This window comes from Pleurodeles waltl, chromosome 3_1, assembly GCF_031143425.1.
Source record: "Pleurodeles waltl isolate 20211129_DDA chromosome 3_1, aPleWal1.hap1.20221129, whole genome shotgun sequence".
Lineage (NCBI taxonomy): Eukaryota > Metazoa > Chordata > Amphibia > Caudata > Salamandridae > Pleurodeles > Pleurodeles waltl.
The window spans coordinates 1,549,031,659-1,549,052,114 of record NC_090440.1 but is presented as its reverse complement, the minus strand read 5'-3'; the positions used below and the strand labels follow the sequence as shown (position 1 = coordinate 1,549,052,114).

General features: G+C 42.7%; 1 protein-coding gene and 1 pseudogene across 2 annotated transcripts in view; both read left to right on the top strand.

Annotated features, from left to right (window-relative positions):
- Positions 1-20,456, top strand: part of TANC1 (tetratricopeptide repeat, ankyrin repeat and coiled-coil containing 1) — a 736,024-nt gene that overhangs the window by 157,221 nt on the left and 558,347 nt on the right. The window lies entirely within an intron of this gene.
- On the top strand, positions 4,295-4,994 carry LOC138285934 (rho GTPase-activating protein 10 pseudogene; annotated as a pseudogene).

The window sequence follows — 20,456 nt, the reverse complement described above, 5'->3', positions numbered from 1 at the left end:
AGATCTTTCCAATCTGAGGCTGAGAAATTCACTCTTTGAGCTTTTTTCATTTTAACCCTTTTCCAATCATTCCGAAACCGATCAATGTCATCAACTACCAATTCATAGAACAAATCAATCATATTACCAGACGGTAATTGAGGATTAAATCTGCTGGAGGGCTTAAGCCTACTGGCAACGGTCTTATTAGTAACAAATCCCATATCAGTCAAAGTATGATTGTCTTCACCTATATCATTGCTAACATCATCCAAACAACCCAACCTGCCAATTTCTACTAAATCAGGCGCTTCATTGACATGAAAACCAGATAAAGTGTCTACATTAATGTTGGAACAAGATGTAGTGGCCTGTGTTGTCTTGGAAAAATATTTCAACAGCCGCAACTTACGTGTATATTTGTACAATTCTATTCTGGTGTCAACATAATCCCAATGATTATCAGGACAAAAACTTAATCCTAAATTTAGAATTCGTTCCTGATTAGAGGTGAGCTGTACTTTGGAGATATTTACAATGATATTGGAATTATCAGATCGAAAGGTCCTCTCTAGTCTTGATATTTGTGATTTCTGCCTCTTCCCCCTCCGCGTCTTGAACCTCCTCGACTTCGTCCTCGACCTCTGTTTGATTGTGGCGTGATTGATCGTAGTAGTCTCATTTCCCCGTGAAAATCCAGTTTATTAGCAGAAGCTTTGTCAGCTGAAGAACTCCAATCTGAGCTGTCTTCTACTATATTGGTTGTTATATTGGGGATGTCCATCATCATAACTTTGTCTTGTGCTCTAAGTGTATTATATTTGCGAGCAAATGTATAAATTCTGCCTATTTCATAATCTTTCTTGTCTCTATTAAATTTAGAGGCCTTACGGAGTTTAATTTCATCCTCTTTTTTAGTTATGCGTTCTTCCATCTTCATTAACAATTGTTGTATTTCTGAGGAAGTACCCATTTTTTCTAGTTCTTTAGTAAGAAGTTCAATTTTATGGGTTTGTTCTTCCATACGACGTTTTGATTGAATAATCAAAGTGTCCATCAATTTAACTGAGCATTCCGATGTATGCGCTCTCCATTGTTCTAGAAGATCAGGATCTATATCACCCAGGGTAGGCAATATTAGAATTCTGAGACCTCGTGGCACACGACCATTTTGTATATATTTGGTCAATGAGGTCATTTCCCACCATTTTTTTAATTCTAAGATTCTTGCCTTTTCTAGTTCAGAAATAATGGTGGTTACTGTGCGTGTAGATAAGTCCGAAGGCATTGAGGTTCCAGAAACATTATCAAATAGAGTAGTAGCAGCTTGTTCCCACAGGGCTTTCCGATTCGCCATAATGCATTAAACAATTCAAAAACTGATAAAATGAGTCCAAAAAATTGTACCAAGAGGCCCAGGTTACGTCGTCTATTCAGAATCAGTCCCAATACAGAGTTCCGGATAGAAAAGAAGAAGAAAGAAAAAATCAAAAAGCTTCATTCAAAAGTTAGAATCCAAAACTAAAATAAATAGAGTTCAACCAAACTCAAATGCCGGACCGTTACTATATGGACAGCGTGTGTGAAAAATTCAGAGAAACACAAAGCACGCCGATGTACTTTAGTGGTTCGTATTTCACAGCGCTGGTTACACAAACAAAATCTGTGCAATGTGACACAGTTCGAATGAAGGATTCGGATATGCGACTATAATAGTCTATCCGAGTCGAGCGCCGTAATAAATCCAATGAATAAATCTCAGCTACCCCCGGCACCAATCCTCCTTACCTCTAAGGGGGAAAGATTTGCTTCGATGGCAACAGCAATCTCTACGGGGGAGCTACAATGTATCCAAACGACGCTGTGCAGCGTGAAGAATCCTCCTTTGAAAACAAGTCTGGTAACGTTGTGTCACGCGCACTCCAAGCGGCGTGCTAGCCCTACCGCGAACCAGACATAACGCGGAACAAAAATATTCAGAAAAAATGGTGCATTTAAATCGCACACCAAGGGCTGCACATCATCCAATACCAGCTGGTAAAATACTCAAAAAAACACTTTTATCGATAAATTCATCGGCTGCTATTTATTGAAAAAAGATTAGTTTGCAGGTAAATCAAACCAGCAAAAGTTGGTTATATATTGTTAAGGGATAGGATGGCTTTGCCATTAACAGTAATGGCGAAGTCACAATGGCAGTGTGACACTATCTTTCTAGTATGCAATAGCAAGCTGAGGCTAGTATTTACTTTGTCACACAGAGGGTGGCACAACCAGTGCTTCAACCCAGAGGGGTCACTCTGTCTTACATGTTCTGGGCACCATATACTAGAGACTTATAAGTAAGTCAATACTTACCAGTTGGGGACACCCAATTCAACATAACGTAACATAACATAAAGGGAGTGAACACTGTCACTGAGGTCAGGACAGCAGGACCCAGTGTGCTCTCAGAGTCGAAAAACCAGCAGCTAATAGTCCAACTGGGGGCAAAAATTGGGAGTAAAATCTGCAAAAAGCCTGTTTCCTTACATTGTTCATTAGATGCTTTGAGCTATAAATAAGAAACATTCACTGTCCCATTGATCATGTACTTCAATTTTCTTTCAAAGAGGAATCATTGACGCCATAAGCAAATATTTAAGATATGTTGGATGACCTGGGCTTTACAGTCACTCAAGATCAATTTATTTGTGCTGCTCCACTATACCTGGCTTAGGGATCGCCAACCTTTTATGTAGTGAGTTATTTTTTATCATAGAAAATCATCGCGAGCTATAGAAGGCTAAATAACACATTGTTAACCAGATACCCTCACGCCCAGCTTCATTGACTTTAAGCCTAATATCCGAAGAGCCCTATACTCTGGTTTGAACAAAATACTTTGACTATGGGCACTATGACAGGGCTGTCATGTGTGTCGGTGAGAATGTGGTCTTTGGGGATATATGAACATGTTTGCCTATAAATAGGATATATTTGTATGGGTGACGAAGAGCCTGTGACTTATGTACTTGCAGCACAGGACATACTATCCTTTTTTAAATGGTAGAAATTTGCAGTGCAGAAAAATGTACTACAAAAATGTTCATAATATGAAACACTTTGCTGCACTTTAATATTTCTCTCATTTGAACAAATGGCTATATTCTTCCAGTTCGTACGTATGTCAGTTATGTCAGTGTCAACTGGGAGCAAGAGGCGTGCTATTTGCAAATGCCACACTTTGAAATGGGAGAAAATTAAACAGAAGAGTTAACTAAAACATTAGGGTAACTTTTAATTTTACTTTTCCCTTATTTAAAATCATTCAGAAATATAATTTTGTTCACAGCTCCAAAACTGAGTTGAGGAAGACTTTTATTTAGTAGTTAAATATCTCAGTGCTTCAGGTCTTCACCTCTGTGCCCCATTCCCAGACTGAGTCATAAATCTGCCTAACCACTGCTCATTATCAGGCCCTGATATCTGCAGCCTGATGATAATAATGTAAAATAAAGACAGCCTCCCCATAACTTTAAAAGGGAAATATGACCTTGTGCTTACTTAAAAATGAACGCAAGGCTGTGAGCCACTCTGAAGCTGCCTGGGATCTACTAGTAGTTCCTGATTGACTTTTGGGGGGTAATTTCTGTACACAGTAGTACTTTGAGCCAAAAGTTTGTGTTGATTTTATTTCTTGCACTTTTTGTAAAAGTTAGGTTTGCAAATTTGTAGAATGTTCATCCTTCCATTTAGGTCCCTAATGAATGTCTGATACTGTGTGATACTCTTCTTTCCTCTGTACCAATATCAGTTTATTTTAAAACACTGTGCTTTTTTGGATGAGGGTACCACGACAGTGCCAGAAAAAACACTCTCATCTCATGACTACACTACTTGACATGGTCCATGACTTTGTAGTGGTGGTCTTTGTTTGGTGGTGAAAACACCTTTGAAATGTAAAAAATTATTGGAAGGTGCATGATTCTAGCAAAGGCCTACGGATGCTTTTGCAGTGCCCACCTGTCACCAGTCTCGGGGTCTCGCACTGCAAGCGGAGTGGGAGTTCAGCTCTGTTTGGCCTTCCGCTAAGTCTACACTGGAGGCTGGTGGTGCTGCTGCCTGCACTAGTCCTCCCTGTATCTGCTGGCTTCCCACAACAGTGCCCTCATCCTTGATTTTCTTGTTTTTGCCCGGTTTTATTGCTGAATATTCAAGGTAAGCTAATGCAATCTTTTGGAAACAGCCAGCTAGAATATGCTCTGCGGCTGCGTTCTTCCTGCGAACTCAATTAAAGATTTTAAACTTTGTTAATCATGGGATTGCAGCTAACATGTTTATTAAGGATCTGTTGAAAAATGTCAAGAAGCTGATCTCTGCAACCAAAAGTCTATCTGCTACTCAAAGGCAATTTGCACACTCACTTCAAGAATTTAAATTTGAATTTATTGGAGTGGCTGAAACATATGATAAAAAAAAACATACAGATGCCCCCCCTACAGGCATTTTCAACCTTTTTAAGAACCCTGGAAGAACAGAGGAAAATAATGCCAATATGTTTGAAAGAGACCCTAGTTAAGCCTTTGGAATGATTTAGGAATGAGAAGCTTGGAGCTGTAAAGCATGGGCAAAGGAGTTTGGCAAAGATGGAGAGAAAAACTACAGTTCATTGGACAAACAAGCAAATTTGTCAGCAATGAAGGAACCACATATAATGGAGACAGGCAGCCAAGTGGAGAAGAATTGACAACATTTCTACGAGCTGTCCTTGGAATATGTATGTAAACTGCAGGAAATTCAAAAGCTCAAGATTTCAGAGTTCGTGGAACCTACGTTGTAATTTTTTCAAGATCTCTTCACATTTTATCATCAGAGTTATGAACCTACAAAAGACTCCAACCACTACAAGTATGTGTTACAAATCAACATAAAAAACACAGAATTGTTTTAAAGGCACAAGGTCGGAGGTGGAAGAGCTTAAGAGAAAGAATGGACAGGTGCCCACAAGAACATACGAAAACAAGTCTGTTTAAAATGGAAGTGTTCTTTACTTTCAAGAGAAATGGTCAGTGACGTTTAGTTCCAGCTAACTGAAACGCTGTTGCATGTACAGGAAAGAGATGGAGAAATTCACCATGGTGCAGTTTGAAAACCGGTTTGGAGGGATAATTAGTGATGGAGAATTGCTTGCCTTAAAATATTACACTTAAGAAATACTAGCACAATAAGCTGGCGATTCTGATTTGATAGAGAAGCTGCTGACAGACCTGGGATTCATGTTATTATGGAAGCCTTTTTTGAAGAAAACAGCAAACAATGAATGGAAGTTTTGGATGGGACGGCGGCGCCATTCTACAATTTGAATACAACAAAAAGAATACCAGCTGGAGGTGCCAAAGTGGTCTGAATAGGATTCACAGGTGTAAGAAAAAGTATTGAAGTAGTTGAAGCATGCCTCATAATTAACCAGGGCCTGTACAGGTGGGGAGTCAGCTCCAGGGTCCAGAGACTCCTCAGTTAGTAGATGCAAAAACATACGTCGAAGATGAACTTGAAAATTCAAAAATATGGGAGGTAACGACCATTACCAGCTCTAAGCTCCTCATGATCCACTGGCTGCATGGTGACTTCATCATTGCTGACAAGTGTGGCAGCCCGGAATCCAAATTTAATACAATCCACTTCTTGCAGACAAAAACAGGGAGAAGTTGGATATTCTGATGAAACATCTAGTGAATGTGGCAGAACATGGCAAACAGAATCTCGTTACTGTAACAGACCTGAGTGTTTTTTGGACCAACCGTGATGAGGTCACAGGAGAAAACTGTGGCTGCCATCCTGGATTTCAAATTTCAAAGCATTGTGGTGGTGATTCTCCTGGAGAACCACAAGAAGGTCTTTAGGAATCCACCTGATGACAATTTGATGGAACCAATCTCTTTTTCAATAGCTCCTCTTATTGCCCCACCAAGACAATCGGTAAGACAAGGGGGATGTAACAAGAGAGTGTTGCTGTGTACAATCTCTGCCTTGAGCTGAACAATGTTGACAATCACAGAGTTCCCAAGGAAGACACGCCCACTGGCAGCATTGATTTTCTGTCTTCTCAGTTCCACCTCCTATGGGATCCAATAGCCTATGTCCAAATCAGGAACTGTCTGCTGACAGACAGTGGGGGACTCCTGGACTAGGCAACTCTGCTGAATATTACTTCTTCTGATTTGGACTTGCCTGGCATTTCTTATATTGCTCCATCTCAGTCTTTTAACAGCATAGACATACCTTTGGACATAAGTCCGAGTACTCCCCCTCCAAGAATCCCCCCATGCTCTTAGTCTGTGAGCACACATACCTCACCCCTGCCACCCTCACCATCAGTATCTCCTTTACCCCACCCCACTCCAACCCACCTTCAGTGATTGATAGGCAGACAAAAAGTGTTGGCGACAAAAATGCAATAGCATTTTATCGAAGTGAAGTAGAACGCAGATCTAAACCATTTTTATAGGTCTTACATGCACTCACGCATGGAGGAGATATTGCTAGGTCTCACCTGTGACACTGCATGCACTCTCACAAGAGCTATTGTATACAAGGGGCTTGCAGCCCTCTCTTTGCGTAACATTTTTTTGGTTCATTGTCACTCTTATTTGTTGCCTTCTAATTGGCCAGTGTATGCTGGCTTCACTACCTCTTCTTTCTGCTGGAACATACACCAAATAGTGCTTGCTTCAGCTTGATTGCTATCCTTCCCACTGGTTGCGCTGTTCTTAAGGCACTACATGTATTTTTGTCATCCTTGTTGAACCTCTTGCCATTTGCAGCTATGTTTTACTATGACATATAAACTCCAAACAAGGCATTTTCTCCTTAGGAATGGGTGTTTATTGTAACAGATGCCAGCTGCTTTTATTGTGACAACAAATGTTATCTGCTCCCACATTTATTTTCATTAAGACACGGATATGGGTGCAACTGCTTTATGTGCTAGAATTTATTTTTGCCAAATGTCACATTTGTTTTTCCTTTTCATGTCTGCAGAGATTAGCTGATCTGCTCAGAATCACTGGGGTGTTGGCTGAAACCTAATAAGCGTTATGGCAAAGCCAATTGATTTTGCCTTTGAGATTGTTGGCTCTACCATTGACTTTTGCTCATGCCGTTCGTGATGGGTGTTGCCAGCATTGTCAATGATTTGTAGCCATGCTGTACAGCAGGGTGGCTACTCTGCAGAATGGCTAAAAAATAACGATGTACTATCAAGCATCCAGCGCAAATGCACCTTTTTTTAAAGAAAGAATGCATTAGCACTGGCTAATGGTGCTTTTTAAAATTAGTTTTAGCCACTTTGAAAGCATCCGCGTTGCTGTACAGAATGGCTGCTGTTGAAGATGGCCACTTTCCGAGAGAATCCGTTTGGCTGGAAGGAACTCTGAATCGCAGGAGAGGACTTATTCTTTAAAACTATGTCTAGTGGATTTAGTTTAGTGTATTTAACGTCCAGAAGATTTACATAGTATCCATGGAACTGTTCTGCAGTAACTGTCGATTTTTGTGACTGTTTTTATCGTCAACGAGAAGAAAATTAAAACGATGACTATGCACTAAGCGATGACACACTCAAACTCAAAATGAATTCTAAGTGTGAGCAAAACGTGCATATGTAAAGAATTTCCGCTTTGTACTTTTCTTATTGCTGCGTGAGGACTAGAAAGGCAGCTTAGGCTTTCAGTGTGCACGCACACATAAATACACTGCACATTTATGATATGTGCAAAATATAGTTTTACATTGGATTCATCTGATTATTAAACTGTTTTATGGTTATGAGAGAGTTAAACTGTTAAGCGGACGACTAGCATAAGGCTTTTTGTTTTTCCAAAGAGCATCAGTAAACAGTGAGAAGCTAAGGGTAAAAACGAATACATTTTTAAGTGTGTGGTACTGTATTTATGTAACCATTTTGTGGAATTCTACTTTATAGTTTACAAATGTGGGACACGTATAAAAATATATTTTAGGTTCTACACCATCCACTTTGCACTATTTTTAGTATTTAACTTGCCCCTCAAAAACAAACACTCTGTATGAAATAACAAAATTATTACAATTAAATGGTCTACTTTCTTTTTGTTGACTTCTCAGAGAGTACGGGTGAAACTGAGTGACATACGATGTTGTTTAGTTATTGTTGCCCTAAAGATGCAATGCCACCTTTTGCCCTCTGTGGAACCACCCTTGTAAAACTACTTTATCAGTAGGCACAGGGCTTCATACAGCCTAACTTTCGACTCCTTGTGAATCCAATTAAGGAGAATCCTTTTTAGCGCTCTCTTTATATATATATATTTTTATTTTTTTAAGTCGAGCCTAGCGTGCATGTGCTGTCTGGAAGACCTGTTGTACTAAATAAAGGATCTTGCTCCCGCCAGCTCTTTACCATTGGTTTAGTCTAGTGTTGCTCTTCTTTTCTCTCTCCTAAGTGGCTCATGCAGCGATACGTCAATTCCGTTTTTTTACAGAGGAGCACTGCTCAACTACTGTTTCCTTCCACTTGCATTCTTCCTCTGTTGTTGGGACGAACTCTCTCTCTCTCTTTTTTTTTTTCTTCATTGTTGCAGCGCGACATGCCGCGTTTTAAGTATGGCGGCCATACCTTTCTTTCTTTCTGCATGCACAGCTAGTTTACGTCCAGCCTGCGACAACACACGTTTTCACTTTGTTGTTTATTTCGACTCTCACCAAGACTTTATTTTTTGCAGCTAATTACAGCACAGCCTCAACTTGTAATCGATGCTGGGACCCTAAGCCGGTGCCTCAGAGCCAAAGCCGGCAGCTCTGGCCTTTATGCCACATCCTCTCTTCCCCGTTGATGCTTTTCAAATCCCCTCCCACCCACCATTTCTCCATATCGCAGACCCCGATTGCAAAAATAAAGCAAGACAGAGCGTTTGCAAAGAGGGCAGATTGGTTTTCTTCACAACCACAAAAGTTGGCGCCACTTTACAGTGTTTGCCAGTGAAGCGCTACTTTGGTTTTCTCGTCTTTTCTTGAACAGCATTGTTTTCCCCTACTGGGGAAGTGCGCCATTCCTGGCAGTACTGGAATACCTGGTTGATGCGTACAGTGGAAAACATTTAACTTTGCTCCTTAGCTCCTCTTTGGTCCACTTGCAGTAAATCCAACCAATCGCATGGATTTATTTGCCCCATCACAGTGTAGGGACCCCCTTCTGAAGATGATGAATCCCACCCCCTCCCCACACACCTCACACCGCCCACCTCTCTACAGTGTTCACTTCTCCTGCTCTGCTGCTGGCAGCTGCCTCCCCCTCTCTCTTTCTTCCTCTTCGTCCTATTCCCTCTCTTTCTGTCTCTGTCTCCCTCCTCCTCACTTCATGAAAACCATGACTTCAACAAGCTGCTCTTACCCTCTCTTTTTTTCTTTTCCTTTCCTTTATTTGTTCCCTTGTGAAATGGATCCAAAATCAAAACAACACTTTGGCAGCAAATGTCGTCTTTTTCTGAAATTTTTCTTTTCCGAAGTGCAGCCTCAGGACGGAGAAAAAAAAAGGTTAAAAATATGAAAAATAAAACAGCACTAAAAGCAAGACAGAGTGGTCACAAAGTGGCCAGATTGGTTTTATTCACAACCACACTCATTAGCACCACTTTACAGAGTTTACCAATGAAGTGCTACTTTTGTTTTCTTGTTTTTCTTTGAACAACATTGCTTTCCCAGGGTTTGGAAGTGCACCATTCCTGGAGGTACTGCAATACCTGATTGATGCGCACAGAGGAAAATGTTAGGTTTGCTTCTCAGTTTGTCTTTGGTCCGCTCACAATGAAACCAACCGATCGCATGGATTTAAATGCCTCACCACGGTGTAGGGTCCCACTTCTGAATCTTATGAAGCGCGCCCCCAAACACCACAATCATCTCACACCACCCACCTACCTACAGTGTTTAATGCTGCTCTGACAGCCCCCGCCCCCTTCCTCTTATTCACTCTTTCTGTCTCGCTCCTCCTCACTTGCTGAAAACCATGAATTCAATAAACAGCTCTTACCCTCTCTTTCCTCTCCTTTCCTTTATTTGTCCCCCTGTGAAATAGATCCAAAAAATAAAAAAAAACACTTTGGCTGCAAATGTCTGATTTTGTTTTTTCTATTTCAAAGTGCAGCCTCAGGACAGAGAGGAAAAAAATGTTCAGAATACGGAAGAAAAAAAACTAAACAAAGCAAGACTGAGTGGTTGCAAAGTGGGCAGATTGATTTTATTAACAACCACACACATTAGCACCACTTTACAGAGTTTGCCAGTGAAGCTTTACTTTTGTTTTCTCCTCTTTCTTTGAGCAACATTGGGGCTTATTTACAAGCCCATTGCGCAGCCGGTACGTCACTTTTTTCCCATATTAAAAGTGACGATTGGGCGACGCAAGGGGCTTGTAAATAACCGCCATTGTTTTCCCCAGGTGGGGAAAAGCACCATTCTTCGAGGTACTACAATACCTGGTTGATACATAGAGTGGAAAACGATTAGCATGATCCTTATCAGCTGTTTTCCTTATTTTAGTTTATAAAATGTGTTCTGCAGCTTTGTGTTCAGAGATGTGGTCTTTTGAAACCATACTGCTTACGTTTTGTAAGGATACAAGCAATGGACATTGAAACGGGTGCCTTCGAGCCCTATAGGCATGTCCTTAACATTTGAGGCGAAAACGCACATTGATTTCTGGATAATAAGTGTAAAAGCGTTCATGTAACCATGTTGTTACTGCTTACATTTCACGCGCTTTATTTAATCTTGAGTTCCCTAGGAGTGTTTGCGTTTTCCAGGATGATGTTACTTTTTTTTTCAGCCAGCATATTACTCTTGTCTCCCCTCCTTCATAACCTATTAACAATTTTCTAGTTCTCCAGGCTGCAAGGTCATACGAATAGCAATAGCGCTATGCACATATCATCACTCAACTGCATACAAAAAAATAAGTAAAAATCATTGTCATTTTCAACATTTTCAACATCAAGCTCTCTAACTTTAACAAATGCGAGACCGATTGCATTGCAAATACTTGTTTTTCTTTGGGTTAGGCTGGGGGATGTTTGCCAGGACTTCTTCTGAATATGTTGAGTGAGTTTCACCAGAAGATATGAAATTAGTGTCATACTCTCCTAAATATAGAGAACCCAAACAGGGGAAACATTTGACAGGACTCTAGCTGTACTTCTGGATTACCTCTGAGTTACTGGGTTGAAGTCACCTGCCTGATATCTCCTTGTCTAGGAAATCTTTTTCACAACATCAAAGACCTTTTTGTCAGGCTTCTGTTTCTAATAATCTAGCCAGACATCTGGGAAGAAGCGAACCATGGATCCTTATCCATTAATTTTTTGTGAGTAGCTCATAGGTTGTCACGCTTTTACTGAGTTTGTGTTTATTAGCATTGAGAGACGTTAACTGTCCCAAGATACATCTAAGGCCCTCATTACAACCCTAGCAGTCGGTGGAATAGTGGAGGTATTACCTCCAACAGGCTGGTGGTACCTACCTCCACTATTATGACATTGGTGGTTTGGCCAAAGCCAAACCGCCAATGTACTACACCGACCGCCACGGCGGTAACAACCGCCGGGCTGGAGACTTCAGTTTCCAGCCCGGCAGCCGTCACTAGGCATTATGACCCCGTCCACCGCCATGGTTTCAGTGGTTTCGGTACCGCCACTGAAACCATAGAGGTAGGCTTTATCAGTGCCAGGGAATTCCTCAGTGCCAGGGAATTCCTTCCCTGGCACTGATAGGGGTCTCCACCTCCCAAACCCCTCCACACATACACATACATGCACATAAATACACACACATACACACATTCGCCAACGCATTCATACATTCATACACATGCACAGCAACACTCACGAACATACATTCAGGCACACACACACGCAATCTCACTTCACAACATTCATGTACTCTCACACCCACTCATGCACACACAGTCACACCCCCACTCATGCACCCCCCCCACACCCCTCTCATGTCGCAGGGTAACCTCTGGCAGGAGACGGTACGCAGCGCTGCTGCCAGCAAAACACCGCCATGGAACATGATACGGTAGGCAGTGTTTTACTGCCGTCTGCCGCCTTAACTGTTGATGGAATTCAGACAGCCTTCTTGTGGTATTCTGTCTACGGTCATAATGCCATGGACTGTCGGTAGCCACGACAACTGTATGTTGGTGGCAGTCGCCGTAGGCAGCATTTGCCGCCAATGTCATAATGAGGGCCTAAGTGTCTTCAGCCTATTTTCGTGGCTAATCTCACTTGTGGGATTTTGTTGGGGTATTTTAGACATGTTTACCAAAAATAATCCCATCCCATCACATTCTCTCCTACTTGTGCATCCCTAGGATATACACATTAGAGGCTCAGATTTTATTTTCCGCTGCTTCTAGATTAATCTCTGCATGAACTTAATTTTCTGGCACATTTTCTGTTCTTTACTTTTTGTGGCTTCTGTAATTTATGGGCCAAAGACTGCGGGACAGCACAACTGTCTGGTTGCTAAAAACTTCTTGGTTACATTCTGAAAGTTGACTTGGAAATGCATTCCACAAATTGCTTACCTTTGGCTTTGTAACTCACATTTGCTTGCTTTCTGTTTGCTGAATATTTGCTTTAGGCTGTCCAGCAGGTCTTTGTCCCTCCTGTGGAGCATAGCCTGTTTACTGTATTCTTCCACGAGGTCTTGCTTTCTGTAAACAGACCTTTAAATTGTGTTCTTGTCTTGCCACATTTGCTGCACATTCAAAGATAGGGGTCAAATTTCATGCTCTGTCTTCCGAGAAATAATGTGTTTCCCTGACTTCAGAGTGATAGGATTTATTCAACAATTTGGGAGTGAGAAAGAAAGGGCTTTTTCTGGCCCGCAACAAAATTTAAATGTCCGTATCTGAACTGTGCAAATATTTCAAAATATATCTAAATAAGGAAAGCCCAAATTAACTACATTTTGATAGCTATGAAGTGTGATAGAAACAAATATTTTAATACGATCAAAACAAATCGAAACACTAGGTGATGCTATTGTTTGAGTTGTATAGCTTTATCAGAACAACAGTATGTCTGTGTAAATTTAATGGTAATTTCAATTGAAAATGTGTTTTCTGTAATAGCAGTACCCTACCATACCATGCATACTCCATTCTATGCCGCTCCATTCTGACACTCTGCTCCACTCTATGCTATTCTGCGCTCCTCCACTCTACACTACTCCCCTCTGTGACACTCCATGCCTCTTTACATCACGCTGCTCTTCTCCACTCCACTCTGCACCATTCCACTCTACGTCACTTCACTGTGTGGATATTTACTTCACTCTGTGCCACTTCACTCTGTCATTCTGTCACTCTACACCGATCTATGCCACTCTACTCGACACCACTCCTGAACATTCAACTCTGACACTCCCCTCTACGACACTGTGCCACTCTTTGTCACGCGACATCACTCCACTCTATGACACTCTACTCTAACACTACTCAGAGCCACTCTCTGCCACTCTACTTTGTGCCACTCCACTCAGACATGCTACGTCACTTAACTCTAGCCCACTCTACTCCCCTCTATGCCTCTCCTCTCTAAGACACTCAACTCTACTACAGACAACAAACACCATTTTAATACACTCTGACACTCCACATTACACCACTCCACTCTAGTTCACACCACTCAACTCCACCCTACAATATGTTACTCCACTCGGCAACATTTTACTCCACTCTACGCCCCTCCACTCTGTCATTCCACTCTGTCATTCCACTCTGTCATTCCACTCTGTCATTCCACTCTGTCATTCCACTCTGTCATTCCACTCTGTCATTCCACTCTGTCATTCCACTCTGTGACACTCTACTCCACTCTACGCCAGTCAGCACCACTCTATGCCTCAACACTGTAGGTCACTCTGCTCCACTCTATGCAACTACAGTCTACACCTCTACTCCACTCTACGCCTCCCCCACTCAGCGCTCCTCCATGTCAGTCTACTCTCCTCCACTGATACTCTGTTCCACTCTGACACTCTACACACTTCCGCTCCCCTCCACTATTTGACACCCCATGACACTTCATTTTACAACACTCTATTCCACTGTATGCCCCTCCGCTTTATGACACCTTACTCCCCTCCATTTTACTCCCCTCCACTGTATGACCCTCTATGATACTACAGGCCACTCTGATATTCCACACCACACCACTCCACTCCACTCCGCTTGACGCCACTCTACAACAAGCCACTCTCTGCCATTCCACGTCACTCCTCTCTGTGCCACTCTACAACACTTTGTTCCACTGCACTCCATTCAGGACACCCATTGACACTCCACTCTGTCCCACTCCACTTTATACCCCTCCACTCTATCCGCATTCCACTCTATTCTACTCCACGACACTCCCTTCTACGATACTCCACTCTGACAGTTTACTCCACTGTACTCCATGACACTCTACACCATGCTCCTCCACTGAACATCAATGATTCCACTCTTCGCCCCTCCACTCTACACCGCTCCTGTCTATGGCACTTTACACTCCTCCACTTTACGAGACTCTAAGCACCTCCACTCTACGTCTCTGACTATCCAGGCCACTCAACAGCATTCTTTGCCACTCCACTATGCTACTCTACTCCTTTATTCCACTCCATGCCACTGCACACTACTCAGCTCAGCACCACACCACATCACTCTATGCCACACAACTATACTCCATGCCACTCTACTCTGCTCCACTCTACGCTACCACACTCTAATCTACTCCGCAACACTATTCCGCCCTGACACTTTACCCCACTCTATGCTATGTCACTCAACTCTACGCTAACTCACTCCTCGACGCTCCAGTGTACAAAACTCCACACTATCCCACTCCACTCTGTGACAGTCTGCTCCACTCTGTGACAGTCTGCTCCACTCTGACACTTACTCCACTCTTCGCTTCTCCGCTTTACATCACTTTACTCCACACTATGCCCCTCCACACTGCCCCCCTTTACTCTGACACTCTTCGTTACTCCACTCTGTGGCACTCTACAACACTCCACTGCACAACACTGTGACATGCCATTCTACTCCACATCACTCTATACCATGCTACTCTGCTCGACACTGTGACAGTATACTCCATTCTATGACAGTTTATCCCACTCTGCAACATTTTGCCCCACTCTGCAATATTTTTCTCCACTCTGTGACATTTTACTATACTCTGCAATGCCTTAGTTCACCTCAATGCCACTTGATGCTTCTCTGTCCCACTCCACTCTCTGCCACTTCACTGTCAGTCTATTCCACTGTACTCTACTCTACTCCCTTGCACTCTACAACACTTTACTCCACTTTACTGTGCCCCTCCACTCTACGACACTCCACAACACTCCAGGCCACTCTAATCCATTCCACTCTACTTAGCGACAATTCACTCCATTCTACCACACTTCACTCTACTCTATGCCACTCCACTCTACTCCATGACGCCCTGTGACACTACACAACACTCCACGACACTAAACTCTGACAATCCACTCTACGCCACTCCAGAACCCTCCACACCAAGACTATTGTGACTATGCCACTGCACTCCATGACACTCTCCTCTACGCCACTAATGTTTAGCCATGCTGAATAGCAGCCATTCTGGTGTACCACATGTCTAAAACACATTGGCAAAGCCAATAGCTCTTAAATAGGCAAGACCTATTGGCTTTGCCAATGCTTGTTGTTTTAATTGCCAGACTGTTTGCTTCCACTTCTTTTTTCATCCACCTGGGTCATCCAGTTTCTTTACACTTCTTTTTCCATCCACTTTGGTCATCCAGATATCCAGCATCATGGACTTGTTATCCAAACTATCAAGTTGTTTTGTTATGATCCTCCCTGTTTCACTCAGTTTTTTGCAGAAGTGCCATCATCCTCATTTTCATTATGACAAGATCACATGGTATGTGGGGTGTTTGTGAATGCACTGAATTATTTAATCTTCCTTCTTACTGGAGTGCCTCTTCAAGGATAACCTGCCCCTTATGTTTATTTCCATTTTCTCTACTCTCATAATGTTTAATACCTCAGTCATTATATTAGTGTCCTTGTACCGCTGGTGCCTTCAATTTCCACAGAGATTTGTTTGGCTGCAGTTGTCTATGTGTTAGCTTTCCATTCTCCGCACTGTTATTGGTGCCAGGACTCGGCTGGGTAGCCTTGCTTTTCATTTGTTCCACAGAATTCTGTGGAGACTCTCCACTTATGACTATGATTGATTACCCTAATACTGGCATCATGATGACTTTGGATATGTTATCACATTTTTACTAATAAGCCACATTGCATTGGATTTTCTTAGGTTGGTTATTGGCCATTCTTACCAGTTTCTGGAAGTTTTAAATAGTGTTACCTAAAACTCATGACGTGGAATGCTGAATTATTTAAAAATACTGAGGGCCTGATTTAGGTTTCGCCAGACTCATTACTCTGTCATAATGGTGACAGATACCCATTTGCCAAAATATAAATCCCATTATTTCCTATAGGATTTATATTTTGACGAGATATCTGTCAGGATTGTGAGGGAGTAACCCATCTGCTGAAATCTAAATAAGGCCCAAAGTTTTCAGGCAATAACTCTTTTCTAAATATTTAAATTATATGCAGAGCACATCCTGCCTGTATTATTTTTCGTTGCACTTTAATTTTCATAGATTATTTATCATAGCCTTTTCTTTTGAATCTAATGATACAATGATTGCATCATTTTTATTAAATGTAGTTAAAATTAAACAGTGTTACTTTCTGATCCTTCACCTTCTTGAGAGAATGCCTAAGCCTGTCCCTACACTAGAAGTTTTAGTAAAGTGCTTCGCTAACCTAAAGGAGCACTACTGGCAAGCCTTGTGCTATAAAACATAAGGTCTCTGTTCAGTGCACTGTACTTCAGCCATCTCTAGGACTCTGCGAAGAGGCAGAAAGTCGGACAGATTCCCAGGAGCTATATTTAGATCATGCATACCAACAATTTTTTTATTTTTTTTGCTCTGTGAAACTTTTTTCCCCCTAAATAGTTTGTTCTACAGATTTCGGCAATATTTTACTGCAGACTGAAAATTAAATGCTACTAGTAGGCCTGCAGTGCAGCTTGCCACGCCCACAGAAGTACCCTTTCAAACTTGTCTTAGGCCTGCCACTGTAGGGCCTGCTAGCACCGTTTACTGCCACACAGACTTGGCAAGTCAAACTTCTTGCAAAAGCCTAAACTTATTTTTTACTACACCTAAGTCACCCCTAAGGTAGGCCCTAGATAGTCCAATGAGCAGGGTGCTATGTATGTAAAAGTTCAGACCTATATTTTTATGTGCTTCTTGACCTAGTAGTGACAAACTACCTATTTTGTTATTCACTGATGTGAGTGTGGCTCCTCTTATAGGTTTGCATTGGGATTTCCGTTGTATATGTCTGAGTGGTAATTTCTGATCTGTAATAGTAGCGTGGGTATGTTTGGTATGTTTAGAATGGTAGTGAGAAATCCTGAATGGAATTGTAGTGAGAAGTCCTGCATATTCGTTTGAAAGTGGGCATTTCTCTGTGCGTATAGCTCTGGTGCTTTGCAGCCTGACTCCAATCCACATCTATGGCAGAGTGGCGGCTCCACTTTTGTGCATATTCTCCAGACAGCCATTCATGAGGGAGGGTTAGGTGTGCCAGGGTTACAACTGCATTCATCTACATGCTGATGGCCTTCCAGGGCTGGGAAAGGAGGAGGCAGGGTGCACTTTACACTTGAATAGGCTGTGTCCTGCTCTTACACAAAGGGCTTGTTTACCCTCTACTGATGTTTGGAGCCAGAGTAGGGGAAATTCTTGGAACTGGTCAGGTCTGGCTAGAACCTTTTCCCACCTTCTAGAAGCTGAGCACCTGAGAGATTAAGTACACAGTCTCTCTCCCCATGATATTAGAGCACTTTTGGGAACTGGGACAAAACTTCTGCCAAAAGGACTGCTGGACTGCACAGAGGACTCATCTGGACTGCTCCTCTGTGGTTGCCCTGCTACCTGCTGTTGCTGGGTGGCATAAAGGACCGACTGGATTGCTTTTCTGAGTGTTGCCCTGCTGCCAGTTGCTCCCTGACTCTGGACTGCCAAGGCACTGTGGGAGGCGGGATCGCCATTGGAGCTGCTGGCTTTACTGAGCTAGTCCGCCTAACCATTACTGCCACTTTGTGCCCCCCTCAACCCCCCAAATAAGTAATTGCCTTACAAACTACAAACTCCCTGGTCCCCTGTGTATGCCTGGCTCCTGCAATCAGCTTCTGGGGAGCGCTTGTTGCAGAACCAATGCTGGATGAAAAAAGTTGTCATTTTTTTTTAAGTTCCCACTCAGAATTGGGACCTTGTCACTTTTTGGAAGAAAAAAAGTTGCGTTTTGTTTTATTATTGCTCCCCAGAGACTAAAGTGCATTGGGCCTTAGTGCTCCTTGTGTGTGTAGGAAGAGCTCCGCCTGGAGGGGCTCAGTACATTGCTTAAGGGGCTACTAAAGCCTCAAGTGCCTCCCTCTTCCTGGGCATCCTGAGAGCGGTGAGAGGAAGCTGCTGTGCAAGGAGCCGCCCAGACAGACCAGCGTAACACCCAGCCACACGTGCAGATTTCAGCTGGGCGGCCCAGACTGCACCAACACTGTTGCTGCTTCGCCGCCCCCCAAGAGAGGGGAGCCTACTATGATGATGATGATTGTGGGCCTTGGCTCCCGCAATGAGGCTGCCTGAACCCCCAGTGGCGGAAGAAATCCGCCAGGATCACGCAGAGGTGTTGAAGATGTGCTGTTGGTGGCTCTCTGCGCGGGTCATAGACCCAGAGAACACTCCCATTCTCTGGAAGGGGGTGGGCCAGGAGGTCAGCCACCATTCCAAAGCAGGAACACATTTACCTTGCGGCCGTTATGGAGTATTGGCAGCTGCACTGTGCAGACGCGGGCAGCTGCCTGTTGGGATCCAGCTTGCCGGGGACCTAGTGAGGTCTCCCTGCCGATGTAGGCGTGTGTGTGACCCCCCCCCCCCCCCCCCCCCCACCCCCCATATGTGTGCCTACCTTTCGAGGACCCCGCGGTTTGGTTGATAGGCTAGGGAGAAATCCTCCACGGAGGTACTGGTCTTGCTGATTTTGAATTCTTTAATGTAATTGCAGTGGCAGGAGGGCAGGTGCCTTGTAACCTATGTTTGGGATCGAAGTTACTGTATTACCTCTTATATAAATGCAAATGTGCTACATCCATCATTCTGGTGATGGTATTTCTGTTATTGTTTTATGGGGGAGTTAATGTGTTTTGCACCTAACATCTTGCCAATGTATGTCGCAAAGCTCTCCTACAGCCCAGAATAGTGAGTATAACTTCAGTAGTTACAATGTTAGCACAATTATTGTGGCTCATATGTTTATGCTTGGTGGTATGAGTATTTTTCCATGCCATAGCATGGTCTAAGGTATGTTTTCTGATTAGAATTTTGCACAGTACTTAAAATTCATGTTTTTTGTCCATATTATCTTCCCACTAACGGTGCAATATGTTGCATGGTGTGTACTATTTTCTTGGCAGCTCTGGCATTATCAGAATGATAAGTATTATTCTATAACAGCACAACATAATACATGTGATATTAGTTATGATTTGTGCATAATATATTTAATATTTTGATATAATATTGTGTGGAGTCTCTTTTTGTGGTGTATTTATTGTGTCACTGGTGTGAGTGTGTGGCACAGACTCTTTGCACATCACCTCTGAGGATAAGCCTGACTGCTCTGTGCCAAGCTACTAGGGGTGAGCACAGGTTATCTTTGGTGTGTAACGTACTCGCTGAGCACAGGTTATCTTTGGTGTGTAACGTACTCGCTCTGACTAGTGTGGTGGGTTCTGCCTGGCTTAGGTGTAAACCTTGGCCAACTGGAATCCCCGTTTCTAACAATAAGCTTACCTGTCTCTCTAAAGAAATGAAGCAAACCACAAATTTAAAATAAATAGTGTGTGTACATATACTGCATATGGTAGGAGTTCCACATCACATTTAGTCTGTTAGGATTCAGAGTATTCGAAAGACCTTCAGTCTAGGGACATGAACAATATATGAAAGGCACAGTCGATAATATAACCTGCTAAGCAAGCACCAGACCTGATTTGGTGATCTCACTGATGAAGAAACAACCAGCTAACAAATTGGTAAACTAACCAAATATCTCATCTTGTTTTAACAATCGTCTGCCAACGGAGTTATTTGTTTTGTTGCTGCAAATACATGTTTATCAATATCTCGATAAATAGGTTTTAGGCCGAAGATCCACAAGTAGCATCCTTCTGTAAAACCATTTTTTCCTTATGGTCCATATGCCATATTCCTGACCTGGGGAACAGAACCACCTTTTTTTCACGGGTCCATTGACCACGATATTGCAA